The sequence below is a fragment of the Sus scrofa genome, chromosome 6 (genome assembly GCF_000003025.6).
Source record: "Sus scrofa isolate TJ Tabasco breed Duroc chromosome 6, Sscrofa11.1, whole genome shotgun sequence".
In the NCBI taxonomy this organism is placed as follows: Eukaryota; Metazoa; Chordata; class Mammalia; order Artiodactyla; family Suidae; genus Sus; species Sus scrofa.
The window spans coordinates 169,644,028-169,661,766 of NC_010448.4; the positions used below are offsets into that span (position 1 = coordinate 169,644,028).

A 17,739-nucleotide genomic window follows, 5' to 3' on the forward strand; every position below is an offset into this window, starting at 1 on the left:
CACGCGGGGCTCCGAAGCTTCTTCTCTGTGTTCTTCCACCCCTTCTGCTCTGGCCTTGTGTCTTCCAATGCCCCGGCTCACTGCATCGTTTCTAATTCGAGCTCCTGGTTTGTTTTTGTAAACTACCTCAGCTCCTCTGTGGAATAAAGCAAGTTAAAACTGAAAAAAAAAAAAAAAGAATTAGCGATTAATTAATTAATCAGTCAGTTCCTGTACAGACTGCCTAGGACCGAAGCACTGGCTCTCTTTAGCCTTTTGGGGTTTCCTGCCAGGAGGTGCTGCCTCTCGGCTAGTGCCTGCGTTATTGCTGTGCACCCTTAGATCTGAACCAGCAGGTCCGGGGACCCACACCTCCTGCTGGAGCTTTGGGGTCGCCTTAGAAATGACTGGGCTGGGCAGCTCAGAGAATTGGGTCTGCAGGCAGCTGTCCCCTGGGGCCCTCCACGTGTCCTTCAGGGCTCCCAGCCTCCCTGCACCACGGATTGCTACCCACTCGTTCTGCTGCTGGCCCCAGACTGTCCAGGCTGTGACTCCCATCTCCCGCCGACTCCCACCCTGCCCGGTGCTCTCCCTCTGCGGCCAGGCCCCGTGCTGTCCCGAGAGCTCGCAGCACCCACCCCAGACGGCGTGAGCTCCCTGCCTTTACGGCTGCGAAACGATAATGGGGCCAGCGGGACTCTGAGAGGTACCCTGAGATACTGAAACCCTGAAAGCAAAGGACAACGAGTGAAAGAAGCCGGTGCAAAAGAGCACATACTGTGTGGCCCCACTGAGATGAAACATCCAGAAGAGGCAAACTGGTAGCGACAGAAGGTAGGTAACTGAGGGCTCTGCAGGGGAGGAAGGTGGAGTGACCGCTGAGGGTGGCTTTCTTTTCGGAATGATGGACGTGTCCCAGGATTACGTGGTGATGATCGCGGGATCCTGTGAATATGCGAAAACCCGCTTAATCGTAAGTTGGAAAGGGCGAGATTTATGGCGTGTGAATTATACTGGACATCAGCTAATAGAGCAGGCTCCAAAAAGTTATGTTTATGAGACACGCGAAATTGAGAAAATTCCATTTATTAACAGATTAATGTACTCTCTCATCTTGAAAATGAATACACCCTCTTTTCCAGAAAGGAATCCAGGTGACTTCTGTAACTATCCATTAGCTAAGATTTTCCACAATTACAGCTTCGTGCAGGAGCTCCTTAGTGGATCAAGTTGCCTCGTGGGTTAAGGAACCTGAGAACACCCACGTGGCATGGGCTCGGCCAAAACCAAACAAAAACAACTTCATTCATTCATTCTTTCATTCATAAACTGTGAGTGCCTGCTTTGCGGCAAGCACGGGGAGCGTAAACACAGCTCTGCCCTCTGCGATCTCCAGCCGGAGCCGTGACATGTGACACTGAGCACAGCGAGGGCCACGGCTTGCGGAGCTCCTGCCTGGCCCAGCAGAAGCGAACCCGACTAGGATCCATGAGGACGTGGGTTTGATCCCTGGCCTCGCTCAGTGGGTCGAAGACCCAGCATTGCTATGAGCTGTGGTGTAGGTTGCTGATGTGGCTCAGATCCTGTGTGGCTGTGGCTGTGGTGTAGGCTGGCACCTGCAGCTCCGATTCGACCCCTTGGCTGGGGATGCCCATATGCCGCAAGTGCGGCCCTAAAAAGCAAATGACATAAAGTGTCTTGAGCCCAGCTCCGTGCACACAGTAAGCAACACGGAACTGGCAGTGCTCTCTGCCACTGGAGGGGGAGCTCGGAGCGACGTGGGCAGGAGGACGGGGGGTGAGCCTGTTTGGGAAAGAGAGATCGCTCACTCGGGCCAAAACCTAGCAGGAAGCTCATTTGGAGAGGTTTGTGGCACGTTCGAAGGATCCGGAGTTCTTAGGAAGGGAGGGGAGTCCCTGCCGGTGAGTGAGCAGGACTCTGCCTTGCCTGTATCCAGGGAGGTGAGTCGGTCCCCAGGGGGCCTGCTGCCCTCCACCACCCCTCCCTGGCCTCCTGGGGAAGTGAGACCCAGGCTAGGGAGCAGAAGCATCCAGAATATCAGGGCGGGTAAGATCCCCAGAGACCCACTACAGTCCACACCCTTCATTTCCAGCACAGGTCGGCACGAGGGGCTCAGGTCGCTCCGTGAAGGGGCAGGGGGCGTGGGAGGAGGGGCAAAGCCAAGTCTCTGGATCTTCAGGCTTGAGCAAAATGCCATTTTTTCCTCCTTCCTTGATTAAACGTGCTGGTGCTGTGCCAGGAGATGATGTGGGGAGGGGATGCCAAGCAGAGCACGCGCGGGGGAGCCGCCTGCTTGCTGGGACTCCCGGTCCACCTGTTATGGAATATGTGGGGACAGGTCCTGTGACCTCTGGGGCCTTATTTGCCTGATCTGTCAAGTGAACTTAAAGGCACTACCACCCTCGGAGGGCTGTGTGCTCCGCAGGTATTGTTTAAAATATGTGTATATCGGGAGTTCCCGTCGTGGCGCAGTGGTTAACGAATCCGACTAGGAACCATGAGGTTGCGGGTTCGATCCCTGCCCTTGCTCAGTGGGTTAACGATCCGGCGTTGCCGTGAGCTGTGGTGTAAGTTGCAGACAGGGCTCAGATCCCGCGCTGCTGTGGCTCTGGCGTAGGCCGGTGGCTGCAGCTCCGATTCGACCCCTAGCCTGGGAACCTCCATATGCCACGGGAGCGGCCCAAGAAATAGCTAAAAAGACAAATAAATAAATAAATAAATAAAATATGTGTATATCGAGAGAGAGAGAGAGAGGTTTATTTTAGGAAATCAGCTCACACAATTTTGGAGGCTTGGCAAGTCCCAAATCTGCAGGGTGGGCTGGGAGGATGCAGACCCAAGGGAGTGGCACGTGGAGCCCTAAGGCCATCTGCTGGCAGAGTTCCTTCCTCCTGAGGGGAGGTCAGTCTTTGTTCTGTCAGCTGATTGCAGGAGGTTCACCCAGGTTATGGAGAGTAATCTATTTAAAGTCTGCAGCTTTCAGTGTTAATCTCATCTGAAAAGTGCCTACATCTAGAATGATGTTTGACCATATGCTGGTACCATGGCCCTGCCGAGGGACCGTCACAGGTGGGTTTGGAGGACTGAGAGTTTGCCACGTGTCTAGAAGGGACTGGGTGTTTGGGGCAATGGGAACAGCATGTGTTCTGAGAATTCTTCGGCTCCCTGAGGCCGGAACACAGATCGGAGGGAGAAGGGAGGGAAGAGGCTGGAGACACGGGGAGGAGCCCCCTGGAGAGGCCTTTGGAGCCACACCAGGGAGCGGAAACTACGTGCAGAGCCTGAGGGGTCTTGGGAAGGAGAGCAGCAACCGAGGAGAAGCAGCCTCTGGATTCCCTTCTCTCAGCACCCTTAGCGTAGACAGCTCCATGGTTCTGAGCTCCTGGGTGACAGTGGGGGCCAGGGTGCGGAGAGCTGGCTAATTGGCTACCTCCAAAGGCTTTCCCCAGAATCTGAGAGAGGGCAGAAGGACATGCCAGGTGCCCACTCAGCAGCTTGCAGGCCCCTCGGACAGTTGCCTGGTGGACCACCCGGCTGCCCAAGTGAGCAGGACCAGCTGTTCCTACCCTTGATGGAGCCTTCATCCCTCAGTGTGGGTGGGGCAGGGGTGCTGGAGTCAGGAGCACTGAATGAACCCTCCAAAGAGTGGAGAGTGTGGGGCTCTAAGACGACAGCCCCCAGCTGGAAGGGGCCTCCTCCCTCCTGGTGTGTCCGTCTCCTTGAGTGGCCATGTGACTCGCTGCCAGTGAGTCACAACCCAAAGATTTCCTAACAGCTGGAGCACAAGTGTCCACCTCCATGGAACCCCTGGAAATTATTAGATCACAGAGAAGGCCAGCTTTGAAAGGATAGCACCATCATATTGGGGAACAAGATGGAAAGCCACTCATGAACCAAAAATGTCGATAAATCTTACAGCAGAAGATAGGAAGTCCAGGAGATTGCATAGCAATGGAGAAATCAGAGCAGAAGACACTGCAGCCAAGACCCCAGAGGCCTGAGTGGTTTTTATCCCGTGAAAGCCAAGCATCGTTCAAGAGCCAGCAAAACAAAGAGCAGGAAGAGGCTGCCAGGGTTGCAGAGTCCCTTGAAGAACTTTTCAAAGGGCAAGTCCAATTCAACCCCTCTCACTTTTTACTGCAGGGCAGGCAGCCAGTGACAGGCCAGCTCCCAAGAAACACTCTCTAAGGGAAATAACGGAGCCAGAACCCGAGGTAGGAGCTCAGCTGCGGGAGTTCCGGAGCGACCCAGCCGACTCAGTTCCAGGGCCAGGGCCAGGCAGGGAGGTGTGGCAGCTCCAGCTCGGGGTGAAGTATATCACTGTGCCCACCGTGGGTAAAGCCCTTTTTTGGGCAGTTGCAGGAGTCCACTGGCCAGCGTCCTCTCCACAGTCCTTACTGGCTATGTGCCATCAAAATGCTCTACTCTTTCCTAAAGAACCTTACATAGAACAGGTTCATGATCCCCGTCACATTCAAGGGCAAACCTGTCAGAAAAGTCGACCGAAGACCTCGCAGGCAGCCCTTTCCAGTTCATCGTTTCACCGGTACCCTTTTTCTCTCCTTCTGTAGGATGCCGTTTTAGCAAGGCACATGGCCACCCAAGTAAAGGCTGCATTTCCTGGGCTTCCTAGCAACCAGGTGTGGCCCTGTGGCTGGCGCGAGCCAAAACCCCAAGTACAACTCCCCATCCTGCTCTCCCCTGTCTCTTTCTTGCTGACTAGGGTGTGGGCATAGCGGTGGCAAACGCCGTGGGTCACAGAAAAGCAAGATCAACGATCCCCACACCGTGAGGTCATCCTGTTATCCCACAGCCGCCTACGTGCAAACTGGTACCACAAGACAGAGATAAACTTCTGTCTTGTCTAAGCCAGTCTTACAGCTGGGTCCTTGTTACAGGAGCTAGAACCTGTTACAGGAGCTAGAACTTGTATCCTAACACATATGCTAACTTCACAGCATAAATATTCATAAATATGTATGGACTATCAGGGTCACCAAAGACTAGAAGAAAACCAGCAGCAAAAAAAAAAAAAAACGCCTAAAATGAAAAAGAGAAGAAGTGCTCACTCCAAGGGAAATAGTTCAAATGTAAGGGAACCCTAAAATAAATTATCATTAGTATCCTTGGCAGTGATTGAGAGATTATCTCATGTAATAGAAAGGAACCAGCTGAGCGATGAAGATGGACCTATCAGAAAAAGGAAAGAATTATTGAAAATTAAAAATATGACTCCCAGAAGAATTCCGTGGATAAACTAATACACAGTGCATATAGAGGAAGACCAGACTGGTGATAAAGAAGTTCCAACTAAGAAAATATCCCAGAATGTTGAGTAAAACATCAGGAGAGAAAGTTCGTGGATGGATCCAGAAGGTTTTGTATTCATCAAATAGGAAATCCGAAGCAGAGATGACAGACAATGGCAGAAGAAGAAGAAAGAAGGGGTAGAAAAAAATCAAAGACGTAACAAAAGAAAATTCCCCTGAGCTTGAAGAAACATGCACAGCTTTAGAATGGAAAAATTACACTGAATTCAGGACAGGAATTAGTGAAAAGGAACATTCGGATAGTCAATCTTGTTGAAATTTCAGAACATCAGGGATATAAAACAAAAGGCTTCCAGATAGAATCAAACTTACATGAGAATTTCTCATCAGCATGGAAGATGCCCAAGGATGGTGAACCAGTGCCTTCAGAATTCTGGAGGAGGACGATTTGGAACTAATAACTCTACCTCCTCCTACCTTGAAAGCGGCATAAAGGCTTTTGATGTGTAAGAGTTTGGAAAATGGATTTACTCCGTGATCCATGTCTCCGGAAGAAAAAAACTCTGGAGTTATTTCTGTCAACCAAAAAAGATAATAAATAACATGCGAATCAAGAAATGAAGGGAGCCGTAAATAAAGTGTGGGAAGATTGATTTGTTCGTAACTTGTGGAAGACCCCTCTTCTTGGGACGGAGTTGGAGCCATGTGGAATTACATTTCTTTCCCTTGGGTCCAGTTCGCACTGAGCTGTTCCTCGGGAAGTGATCCCGTTACAGTCGTATTGCTCTGTTCGCTTCCTCTTTTAGAATTAACCTGTATAGACCAGACTTAGTTGTCGTGTGGAAGAGAATGCAACTGTTATGAAATTTAGCAGGGTAATAATAAGCGCATCACTACCAGAAATTTAAAGGTGGACAGAGGAAAGGAGATGGGAAGGTGAGACCGTGCATGAATTTCTTCATTGTTCATAGCGGGAAATGAATAGATGCTCTGCCTGAAGTCGACAGACCAGGAAATGGCAGTTTAAGTATATTCCTGGAGGGTATTAAAGGCAACTGCCAGAGCAACCAAAAATATATAATTATCAAAATGGTGAGATGGAGTGGAAGGTAAATACAAAAAAAAAAAAAAAAAAAAAAAAAACCCAAATCCCTTTGTGTTCCTAGCAGAGGGTCAGAACCCTAACTGAGTGAGGATGGCTTCTAATTCTGGGGCCTTTGGGGAAATTAACTTGAGAAGAAACAAGCTCCACGATTACACCCTGGCTGCATCTCATCCGCACGTACTGCCCTGCAAACACGCCACGCCCTCAACTCCAAGCCCGGATGTGTCGTGACCGTGGGAAGGCTCCTTCATTCCCTCAACAAATGTTTATGGGGACCCCTTTAAATAAGCAGCTCTGAGGACTGGCTCGATTCATGGCCTCGGCTCCATCTCCCACCACTGTGCTCTGACGCCCTGAACTCCCATCTCACACTCTCAGCAGCCTCCCGCCTTTGGTCACGAGTCCCCTTTTCTGTTTGGCGGAACCCCGCGGTCCTTCAGAGCCCTGTGTGCCTTCTCCCAAGCCTCTCCCGCCGCGGCCCTTCCTCCCCGTCCCAGCCTGTACCTCCCACACCTTACGACCTCTTTCTGTTTGTGTTTCTCTTCCCGTGGGTTTTGAGTTTTTCAAGTGCGAAGTCCGAGCCTTTTTTTAAAATTGAGGCGTAACAGGTGCCTCCTTAGCCTCGTAGATGGCACTTCAGACTCATAAACTTGAGGCATAGCAAACGCACAGTGCTGAACACCTGGCACAAGGTTACGACTCGAATCGTTTTCACTCGTGGAATGCACACGTCACCCAATCGAGATGTACGCCCTGTCTTGTCACTCGGAAGCTCCTCCACGCTCCCCCCCCCCCCAGGCACTACCTGTCTGCCTCAGCGAAGAGAGCCACTGTGCTCAGTTCCAAGACAGTAAACTTAGCTTTGCCTCTACTTAAATTTCAACTAAACGGAGTCGCGTGGTATACAGTCGGTGTGTCTGGCCTCCTTTGCTGATTATTCTATCTGTGATATCCATCTGTATTTTTGTCTGTAGCAGTGCTTTGTCCTTTTTAATTACTCTGTGGTAATCCTTATGTGAATATACCACAATTTATTTATCTATTTGTTGTTGCCATTTGGGTCGTTTCCAGTTTTTGCTGCTTCGTAACATAAAGCTACTATGCACATTCTCGTTTGCATTTGTTGGCAGACATAGATATATGTTTCTGTAGGGAGCAGGCTTAGGCGTGGAATCTTTAGGTCGTGGGGTAGGTGTGCGTCTGACTTTGAAGATTTTACCCATCAATTGTCCAGATGGTCGAGTCTAGTTGCCTTCCCACCACCTATGCAGGAGGAGGGTTCCAGGTGCTCCACACTCTTGCCAACATTTGGTATCATTTTGTGTGTTTCCTGCGAGCCCCTCTGGCGAATGTGCGGTAGATTTCATTTCTATTTCCCTAAGAAGCAATGGTGCTGAGCCCGTTTCCACATGCGTGTTGACCATTTAGATAACCTCTTTTTAAAAATACCTCTTCAAGTCTTTGGCCATTTTTAAAAATTGTGGTAAGATACGCACAGCATATTTTTAAGTTCAGTACTATGAAGTATTTTTTAAGTTCAGTACTATGAAGTACTTTCACATGGTTGCGCAAGATCAGTGAAGCTCCAGAACTCATTGTGTCTTGCACAACTCAAACTTTATACTCATGAAGCAACAAATCTCCATCCCCCTTTCCCTGCCAGCGCCTGGTAACCCCCCTTCCTTCCGTCTCTGTGAATTTAGCTCTTACAGGTACTTGGAATTCGTGGAGTCATGTACTCTGTGTCTTTCTGTGACTGGTGTATTTCACTTCGCATCGTGTTCTCAGGGTTCGCCCGTGTCGCATGTGTCAGAATTTCCTTCCTTTTTTAGACTGGCTCGTATTCTTTGCATGGATGTACCGCATGCAGTTCCTCCGGTCACCCGTCCAGGGACACTGGGACTTATTTCCACCTTTGGGCTTTTGCAGAGAATGCTGCCTTGAGCCTGGGTCTGCAAATGTCTCTCTGAGACTCTGCTTTCGATTCTCTGGAGCATATACCCAGAGGTGGAATGTCTGGATCACTTGGTAGTTCTATTTTAATTTTTTTGAGGAACCGTCGTACCCTTTTCCACAGAGGCTGCACGGTTTTGGATCTCCGCCAACGGTTCATAAGGATTCCAGTTTCTCTGCACCCTTGTCAATCCTTGTTATTTTCTGGGTGGTGTTTTAAATCATTACTATAATAGCCCTCCTGATGTGTGCGATGTAGTATCTTATAGTTTTGACTTGCATCTCCCTAATGATTAGTGATGCTAAGCATCATTTCATGTGCTTGCTGGCCATTCGTGTATCTTTGGAGAAGTGCTTGTTCGAGACTTTTGCTCTTTTTGCACCTGGTTGGTTGTTTTTGTTCTCGAGTTGCCGTTCTTTACGTATTCTGGATATAACCCCTTATATGACACGCAAATATGTTCTCCACCCTGTAGACCGCCGTTTCACCCTGTGGACTGTGTCCTTCGGTACAGAGAAGTTTTAAATTCTGACGGAGTCAAGTTTATCGTTTTTACACTGATTATCTGCGCTTTAGTCCCCTATTTAAGAAATCGTTGCTAAATCCGATGTCATGAAGCTTCTCCCCTGTGTTTCTTCTAAGAGTTTGATAGCCCATCTCTTATGTTTAGATCTTCGATTCCTTTTGAGTTAACATTGGCCATTTTTAATTGGGTTGTGCGCCTTCTTAAAATTCACCTGTAGGCCTTTTTTATCTTCTGGCTGAGTCCTTTGTGGAATATGTGCTGCAGTGTCGTCTCCCAGTCTGTGCTTTTGCCTTTTATTCTATGACGCCAGGTGCGAGCTCTGCAGCAAAGGGTCCCAGGTCCCAGGTGCCAGCCTGTCTCAACACCTTAGTTGTAAAATCAGTGGACGGTTTTTCATCTTATGACGCCCAGTTTAACCATCCTTTCCTCTAAGTGGTTTTGCTTGTTGTGAACCGTGTGAAAAATCTTCACTGTCCCCCAAGTTCATGAAGGTATGTTCTTGTGTTTTTCTGCTGCAAACTTTAGTCTTTTGTATTCAGGCCAATCATCCTTTTCACATTACTTTTTGTGTGTGGTTAAGCCAAGTTTTTTTTTTTTTTTTTTTTTCCATATGGATTTCCAATTGAGTCAGCACCACTTATTGAAAATACCAACATTCCCCCCCTACACCAAATGCAGTCACACTGTTACAACCAGGGTTCTTGGCCTTCCTTAATCAATAGAAATTGTTAGGAGGCCACACAAGAAATTCAGGCAAGCTTTTATTCACAGCCCTGCTGTAGCAAGAGGGAGCGAAATCAAGTAACAGGTTCCCTCGCTCCTTTTGCCGAGGTTGGGGGTGGAGGGCGAGCTCGTTCCTTATGTGGGGTGGGGGCGTGGGCAGGTCCAGGGCTGGAGGGCAGCCCAGGCGGTTTGCCCACCCCTTCGGTGGTGTGGGGTGCGGGGGGCATGCTTACGACCCTCCCCTTGCTCATTGTTCCCTGTTTTGGCTCCCAGCTCTGGGGAGGTGGCAGTTGGGTTTTCGGGGGGGTCTTTTTGCATCTTAGTGTCTGTAACATGCCCCAACTGTGCATGGAGACAGTTATTTTTAGCCCCATATCATTTCTTTGTATTTTGTTGCTCAAGGAGCCATTTGTCCAGGTGCGAGCTCTGCAGCGAAGGGTCCCAGGTGCCAGCCTGTCTCAACAGCTTAGTCATAAAATCAGGTGAAGGTTTATGTGGGGTCTGTTTTCTTGTGCTCTTGTTTCCACTGATTGCTGTTTTGTTCTCTCCCTTGCGTTGATGTCACAACTATCTTGATTACTATAGCTTTTTAGAAAGGTCTATAATTTATGCTGCTTTCCTATTACTGGCCCGGCACTGCGAAGGCCCATGTCATGCTTGCAGCCTGAGTGACTCAATGAAGAAGTGAGCTGCAAAGCAACACGACAGCTGCGGTATCATTACTCGTGCAGTTATATCCGTCTTGCCACATGGGCAAGGTTGATGGAGACCACAGGTAGTCCCTGCTTTTGTCATTGTCCACTCTGGAATACACGGTGTATGTCACCCAGTCCCTCTGGTCTTTAATCCTTGTAGAGTTTATGATGCATGTGCAGGTGTGTTAAAGTGTGTTCTATAGGCTACCCTTTGTAATAGACCAAAGGACTGTTAACGACCTAGGAAGCTTGTAGGCAGGTGTGCCTTTTCCCCGTGGTCATTTGTGCAGAAACGAAATGCTCTCAAAGGAACAGCTAGACCTGCTGGACACCGATGAGAGAGCAGGCCACTGGGGCAGGGCTTTCGTAGGCAGTGTCGATAAGAGGCTGGCAGAATGCAACTGGCCGGAAGGCAAGCCTGTGCGACGCTGCCCAGCTTTCATTTCAGGCTTTGTTCTTCCTGGCGCTCTTTCACCCACAGGTACCTCCTGGACCATTTAGGATAAGCAGGTCGAGCTAAGTTCAGATGCTTGCCAAGGTCTCACAGGTGTCCAGAAGCCTCCTTGAGTCCTTACTGGAACGAGGTGGCTGTCAACACGTAATGAGATAGGCGGGGGATAGACAGCTAGATTTATGACAATAGGTGACTTTGTAGGTTAATTCACTGCGAGCATCTGGGCTTCCCCAGGGTCTTGCTGAGTCCAGGCTCCAGTTCCTGATCTCTCGAGATGTTCAGTCTCAGTGGGAACCGTGTGTAAGTCTTGTTCCCATTGAGACTGAGCATCTCAAGGGATCAGAAAGACTTACCCATGGTGGCTACTTTTCCAGGTGGAAGGCGGGGAGCAAAGCTCTTCACAAGGCCGGTCCACGTGGTGGGGAAGAAAGGCTTCTGGGAACAATGTTTGGTTACTAAGGTGTCAGGGCTGTGACACACATCTGAGTTCTGTCTGCGAGACTGGCCTGGCCCCCGCTGCCTGGAGGCTCTCCACGCGAGGTCCTCTGATGGCCCAGGCTTAGGTTCCAGCTCAGCCATGACCAGCTTTGTGACGTCGTACCTCAGTTTCGTCACCTGTAAAACACGGGTGACCCCAATCCCTGCCTGTTGGACTGTCGTGTAAAGCGCGAAGAACAGCCCCACCGATCCTGAGAGTTCAGTTGCCTGGCGTCACAACCACAGATAATCAGGGCTGAGTCTGGGCTTCCGAGGGTCTGGCGGAGCGGCATTCTGGCTGCATTGTTGTTGCATCTTGGCTGTGGACTCTGTTTCTGCTCTCCTGGTGATGTCTCTGGAGTCTGTGGTCCCCAGTGATGTCAATTCCGCCTTGATCCCTGGGCTTTCAAACAGGAAGACAGACACGAGCCAGGTATAATGCACCCGGGATTACCTGGTTTCTCTTTGCTATGAATAGAATTTGCTTTTCGACCAGTGGAGAAATTCCAAGACTTGTCTGGGTTTTGAGGTTGGGAGGGAGCAGAAGAAGAGAAAGTAGGATCAGAGACAGTCAGCCAAGGGAAATGATTTGAGAGCTGCCCAGACAGTGAATAATCCGCCACTCATTGTTGATGAAAAGCATTTATCAAGAAGCTCATCCCTGGGGTATAACAGGGTTGTGCAGACTGATTGCACATGGCGGGGGGGGGTAGATTTTGGTGCAAGTGGAGATGGCTGCGGTTAACCGGAGGACTTCCTGGAGGAGCTGGGGTGCTGGGAAGGAAGGCAGAATCTGCCCGAGCCCTTCTGACTCCAGCCGCAGCTCCTGGGGGTGTTCTTGGTAGCGGCTGGAACGCAGGGCGCAAATCCCACCTCTGCCTTGCCTTGTATCATCAGCAGCAGTTCGCTTCCCCGCTTTGCGCCTCAGTTCTCTCGTCGGCAAAAGGGGACGTGCACAAGGACCGGCACGCGGATGCTGAGGACGGTCAGACGCAGGGTAGATGCTTGTTGAAGCGTTTTTAAAACATCTTTAACATTTTACTCAGCGCGGGCTCCAGTGCTAGGCACTGAAATGCCAAGGCGAATAAGGTCCAGCCCCTACCCAGTCCCAGGGCAGGGGCGGGGGGACACGTTCACCAGGAAGATGCTGTTTAACTGGTGAGGCCACAGGCCTGACGCGAGGCGTCCATCAGACCCTGGCGGGGCCTGTTTTCCACGAGTGGGTCCGCGCCGGAGGGTGTGGGGGCTGGTCTCCCTGGGAGCCTGATCCAGCCCAGCAGCCCACCCCTGGCCACCCCGTGGGATCAGATTGTGCCTCCTGCCTACGTTCTGAGCGTCAGTTCCGACCCCAGCTCCCAGGGAAGATCCCTTTGGCAGAACTCAGCCTTCACAATTTGGAGCTTTTTCTTGTCATTCTAGGGCCCAGGAGGGAATGTGGGAACATTTCTGCTCATGCCCTGAACCCACCCCATCGTAGGGTGGGGCCCCTGTCTGGACACAGGGCTCGGGAACCGCGAAGCCCTGGGGTGAGAGAGGCAACAAACTCAGCATTCCCTGTGGCCGCGTTCCTGCCTCCCGAGCTCTGCGTGTGTATGTTGTTCTCCCCGCTTAGGCTAGAATCTTCTTCTTTCAAGCCTAACCATGAACGTTTACCTTTTTTTTTTTTTTTTGGTCTTTTTAGGGCCGCACCCATGGCATACGGAAGTTCCCAGGCTAGGGGTCCAATCAGAGCTGCAGCCGCCGGCCTACACCACAGCCACAGCAATGTGGGATCCAAGCCTCGTCTGCGACCTACACCACAGCTCACAGCAAGGCCGGACCCTTAGCCCACTGAGCGAGGCCAGGGATCAACCCTGCGTCCTCATGGGTGCTAGTCGGGTTCATTACCGCTGAGCCTCAACGGGCCCTCCTCCCCCGTCTTTCAAGGTCCTGTTCAAACACATGTCCTTTCAGAAAGCAATTCCCTGACTCCTCTGTGGGTTTAGCCTGCAGACTCCTTGCTCTGCCTGATCCCTGGGGTCCGGGCAGAGGGGTAAAGAGCACTGGGTTAGGGTGGGCACAAGGTGAGAGTGCAGGTGGAGAGAGGGGGCCGGGAGCAGGGCGGGGCGGGGCCTGACGAGGCGGAGACACCACTGGCTGCCTCTCCCTGTACTGGGAGCTGCTGAGCGTCCTGGACAGAGGCCGAGGCCGGGTGAGGCTGGCAGTTGAAGAGGTCGGCGGGGGCGGGGGGGGGGGGGACAGGCGGAGGAACATTGGGAACCTAGAGGCAAGGTGAGTCCTTATATCAGGCAATTCGAGGCATTCCAGCAGTTTCCCCAAATACGAGGCTGTCGAAAAGTTTGGGTCAGATGTTTACATAAGATTCTGGGGCTGTTTTCCTGGAGATTCTGTTTCGGTGGATCTGGAGGAGTCTAGAACCTGTGCTTTCTGTTTGTTTGTTTTATTTTTTGCAACATCCACGGCATGTGAACGTTGCCAGGCCAGAGATGGAATCTGAGCTGCAGATACCACAACTGCAGCAGTGCTGGGTCTCTAACCTACAGTGCTGGGCTGCGGATTGAACCCGTGCCTCAACAGTGACCCAAACTGCCACAGAAACAGTGCCGGATCCTTAACCCGCTGTACCACGGTGGGAATGCCATGGAACCTGTGCTCTTAGGAGTTGCGCCAGGACGTCCCAATGGAGCGAGGGTGGACGAGTCAAGAACGATACCAGGACAGCCGGACACTGCGTTCGCTGTACTGGAAAACACTAACTTTGTCGCTGCTTCACTCCTCACGCAAACATAAGTGCCGGATGGAGCCAAGAGAGCAATGGAGAGGAAGGAGGGGAAGGAGGGATGGAGGGAGGGACAGAGAGAGGGGAGGGAAAGAGAAATCATGCAGGGGCTGGAAGAAACGTGGGTGGCAGTCTAAAAAATAGTCTTGGACATGAAACCTAAAAGTCATCAAAGGAAAGATTGATGATGCACCTGACCACGCAGACACAAAATTGTTTCTGTTCAGCCAAGTTAAAGACTAATGACAGGGAGAAGTATTTGCAGTTCATACAGAAAAGGATCACTATCCCCACTCTTGAAAGAGTTTTGCAGAAACAAAGAAAAATATAATGCATGGGAAACATAAACTAAGGGTATGAAAAATAACTCCCTGAAAGAAATCATTGCTTAGTCAGCTCATGCAACGTTCTAAACCTCACTAGAGAACCGGAAATACAGATTTTAAAAAAATAGTCAGAGGGAGTTCCCGTTGTGGCTCAGCAGGTTAAGGACCTGACATAGTGTCTGTGAGGATGCAGGTTGGATCCCTGGCCTTCCTCAGTGGGTTAAGGATCCGGCGTTGCCGTGAGCTGTGGTGTAGGTCACAGACGTGGCTTGGATGTGGCATTGGTGTGGCTGTGGCGTATGTAGGCTGGCAGCTGCGGCTCCAACTCGAACCCGAGCCCAGGAACTTCCATATGCCGCAGGTGTGGCCCCAAGAAGGGAAAAATATATATGTTGATACCATTGTGGCAGGCACGTCTTCCCCGGTGATGTCCACGCCCTAATCCCTGGAACCCGGGAACATGTGGCGTTTCATGACAAAGGGGCCTTTGCAGAGGTGATTACATTTTCAGGACGTGGAGGCGGGGGATTAGCCTCCTTTATCCAGGTGGGCCCAGCATCTCCGCAGGAGCCCGTAGAGACGCAGGGCAGTCAGAGTGACTCAGTGGGAGAAAGGGGCGGCCTGGCGGTACCCGCGGTGACGACGCACAGGGCCAGCGACCGCGGAATGCAGGTACCATCTGAAAGGTGGGCAGAGCCCCAAAGTGGACGTTCCCCTGGTTCCAGAAAGAAACGTGGCCTGACCTTGCCTTGAGCCCAGTGAGACCCATTTCAGACTTCGGGCCTCTGGAACCATGAGATGATAACGTGCTGTTTTTACCACGAATCGCGTGGTGATCGGTTAATGGCAGTGATGGGAAGCAATGCACCCATTTTCCTGTTACTACATATTAAAGAGGTACCCGGGCAGGAAGCCGTTTGGAGAAAGGTCCTCTCGCTACGGCTGGTGGGGGCGGGATGTGTGCAGATCAGACGGCACTGTGTCAGGACCCCGCGAAGCTCCAGAGCAGATTCCCTCTGCCGAGCGTGGCCCCTTTCGGGACTTCATCCTCAGGGGACACTTGCCGAGTGTGCGGTTGTCCTTTGTAGCATCTCTTGGACTGGAAAAGGCCGGAAACAACCTTTGTATCCATCCATAAAGGACCGGCTGACTTTGAGTACAGCCCCAAGTGGAAGACTATGCCGCCCCTAGAAAGACTGAGGGGAGCCTGGAGAGCCATGCATCGGTGGGTTTTTTGGTTGGTTTTTGCTTTCTTAGGGCCGCACACGCGGGATATGGAGGGTCCCAGGCTGGGGGTCAAATCAGAGCTACAGCTGCTGAGCTACACCACAGCCACAGCAGCAGGGGGATCTGAGCCACGTCTGCGACCTACACCAGAGCTCATGGCAACACTGGGTCACTGACCCACGGAGCAAGGCAGGGATCAAACCCGAGTCCTCATGGAGACTAATCGGGTTCGTTTCCCCTGAGCCACGATGGGAACTCCCGCGTAGGTGTTTTTAAAAAGCAAGTCGCAGATCAGGGTGTATGTATGCTATGTTTATTCTTCATTTATATAAAAGGTCCAGTGTACACATGCGTATTACATAAACGCCTCAGGGTGTCAGCAAGAATACATTAAACTAACTGTAGCTTCTCTGACGAGGGGCATTTAGGGGCTGGAGGTGCAATTCTCCAATGGCTTAAAATTTTTCAAGTACACTTTCATTTAAAAAAAAAAAGTTAGGAGTTCCCATCGTGGCGCAGCAGAAACAAATCTGACTAGGAACCATGAGGTTGCGGGTTCAATCCCGGGCTTCTCTCAGTGGGTTAAGGATCTGGCGTTGCCATGAGCTGTGGTGTAGGTCACAGATGCAACTTGGATCTGGCATTGCTGTGGCTGTGGCATAAGCTGGTAGCTGTAGCTCCACTTAGACCCCTTACCTGGGAATCTCCATATGCCGCGAGTACAGCCCTAAAAAGACAAAAAATTAATAAAGTATTTAGAAAAAAAAAATCTAAAGGAGAAAGCGCCCCAGGTTTTTTGTTCCACCGTCAGTCTTAGGAACTTCCGTGGACCAAAGCCCCTGGAGCAAGCGCAAGGAGACAGAGGAAGCCGAAACCGCCAGGCTTGGCGATGATGACACGGGTGGGGGTGGGGAAGCCAAAGTCAGGGAGGGGGTCAGCCGGCAGCACCCGACCAGGGACTAGACCGTTGGGGCAAGTGTCCTGGAGGTCTGGGCGACACGGGTAGCTCTGGGGAGCAGGGATGCACAGGGATCCCGGGAAGGGGCAGCCTGCTGTGCCCTGAACCCTCCTGGTTGCGGGTGGGTCAGCGGTGGTGGGGACCCCATCCAGAGGGACGCCAGAATCCTGCGGGTGAGTCCAGCGTCTGGCTGGGGGAGAGCAGGGCTTCAGCCGAGATTTGTATGCGGCTTGGTGTCATGGCAACCACGGCGGACCATGACGGGGCTGGCAGGGCACCCTTCCCCAGCCCTCCCCGGGAATGGCCGCAAGACTTGGCGGGGAGGGCAGCCTGGCCTTGCCAGTTCACCTCTCAGCCAGGCACGGGGAGGAGTGCCTTTTCCAAAGGTCAGCACGTATCCCTGGCTGTGTACTCACCTGCCCAAGGTCTGATGGGGATTTGGGCTTCATCTGCCCCATGGAATTCTTCCCTGGCTCAAGGTCAATGTTACAGCTGGCCTGAGCACAGCAGGAAGCCTGGCCAGCATTTTTCACAGTTGGTCACACGTCCGCCTGGTCGTAGAAGCCTAAATCTAGACTTGCCAGAATGGAAGGGGTCCTCAAGGTCATTTAGCCCAACTTCTTCATGTTACTCGAGGGAGAACTGAGGCCCAGAGAGGGAAACGCCTTGCTGAGGGTCACACAGCAGAGCTGCGTTAGGGGCTTCCTGCGACAGGTGAAGGGGCCCTTTGGCTGGCAGAGTGCCTCCAGGCCTCCTCCTGTGCCTGGGCTGGAGGAAACTTCCAGACCCAGAGAAAGGTGGGGAGGGGCCTGGGAGGTAGACCAGCCACGGGAGGGTTGGGGGAAGCCCAGGTGCTCTGCCCCAAGTCTTGTCGGATGCCCTGCTCACCATCCAATCTGCAGCCTGGATCCATCTGCCCCTTGGGATGAGAAAAGAAAGTCGTTTCTTGAGATGGAACCGACTCTTGGTGAAGATGTTGTAAAGATCATTGAATCAAGAAAACTAACTGATAGAGCAGCAGAGTTTGAGAGAACTGACTCCAATTTTGAGAGAGATTCTGTCGAAGGTCAGTTGCTAGCAAACCGTATTACATGTTGCAGAGAAGTCGTTAGTGAACGGAGCCGTCACTTAATGGGGCAGGCTTCCTTGTTGTCTTATTTTAATAGCTGTCTTGGCCACCCCGTGCTTCAGAAGCCACCCCTCCCTGATGAGTGAGCAGTCACCACCACTGAGAGAAGACCCTCC

The 17,739-nt window shown here is 51.5% G+C and overlaps 1 protein-coding gene and 1 non-coding gene across 2 annotated transcripts in view; both read left to right on the forward strand.

Moving 5' to 3' along the window:
* The window catches only part of HIVEP3 (human immunodeficiency virus type I enhancer binding protein 3), a 127,587-nt gene that overhangs the window by 44,601 nt on the left and 65,247 nt on the right, over nucleotides 1-17,739 (forward strand).
* Nucleotides 10,992-11,069, forward strand: MIR4338 (microRNA 4338). Its single transcript, NR_049182.1, has one exon. It is a non-coding gene; the product is annotated as a microRNA 4338 (primary transcript).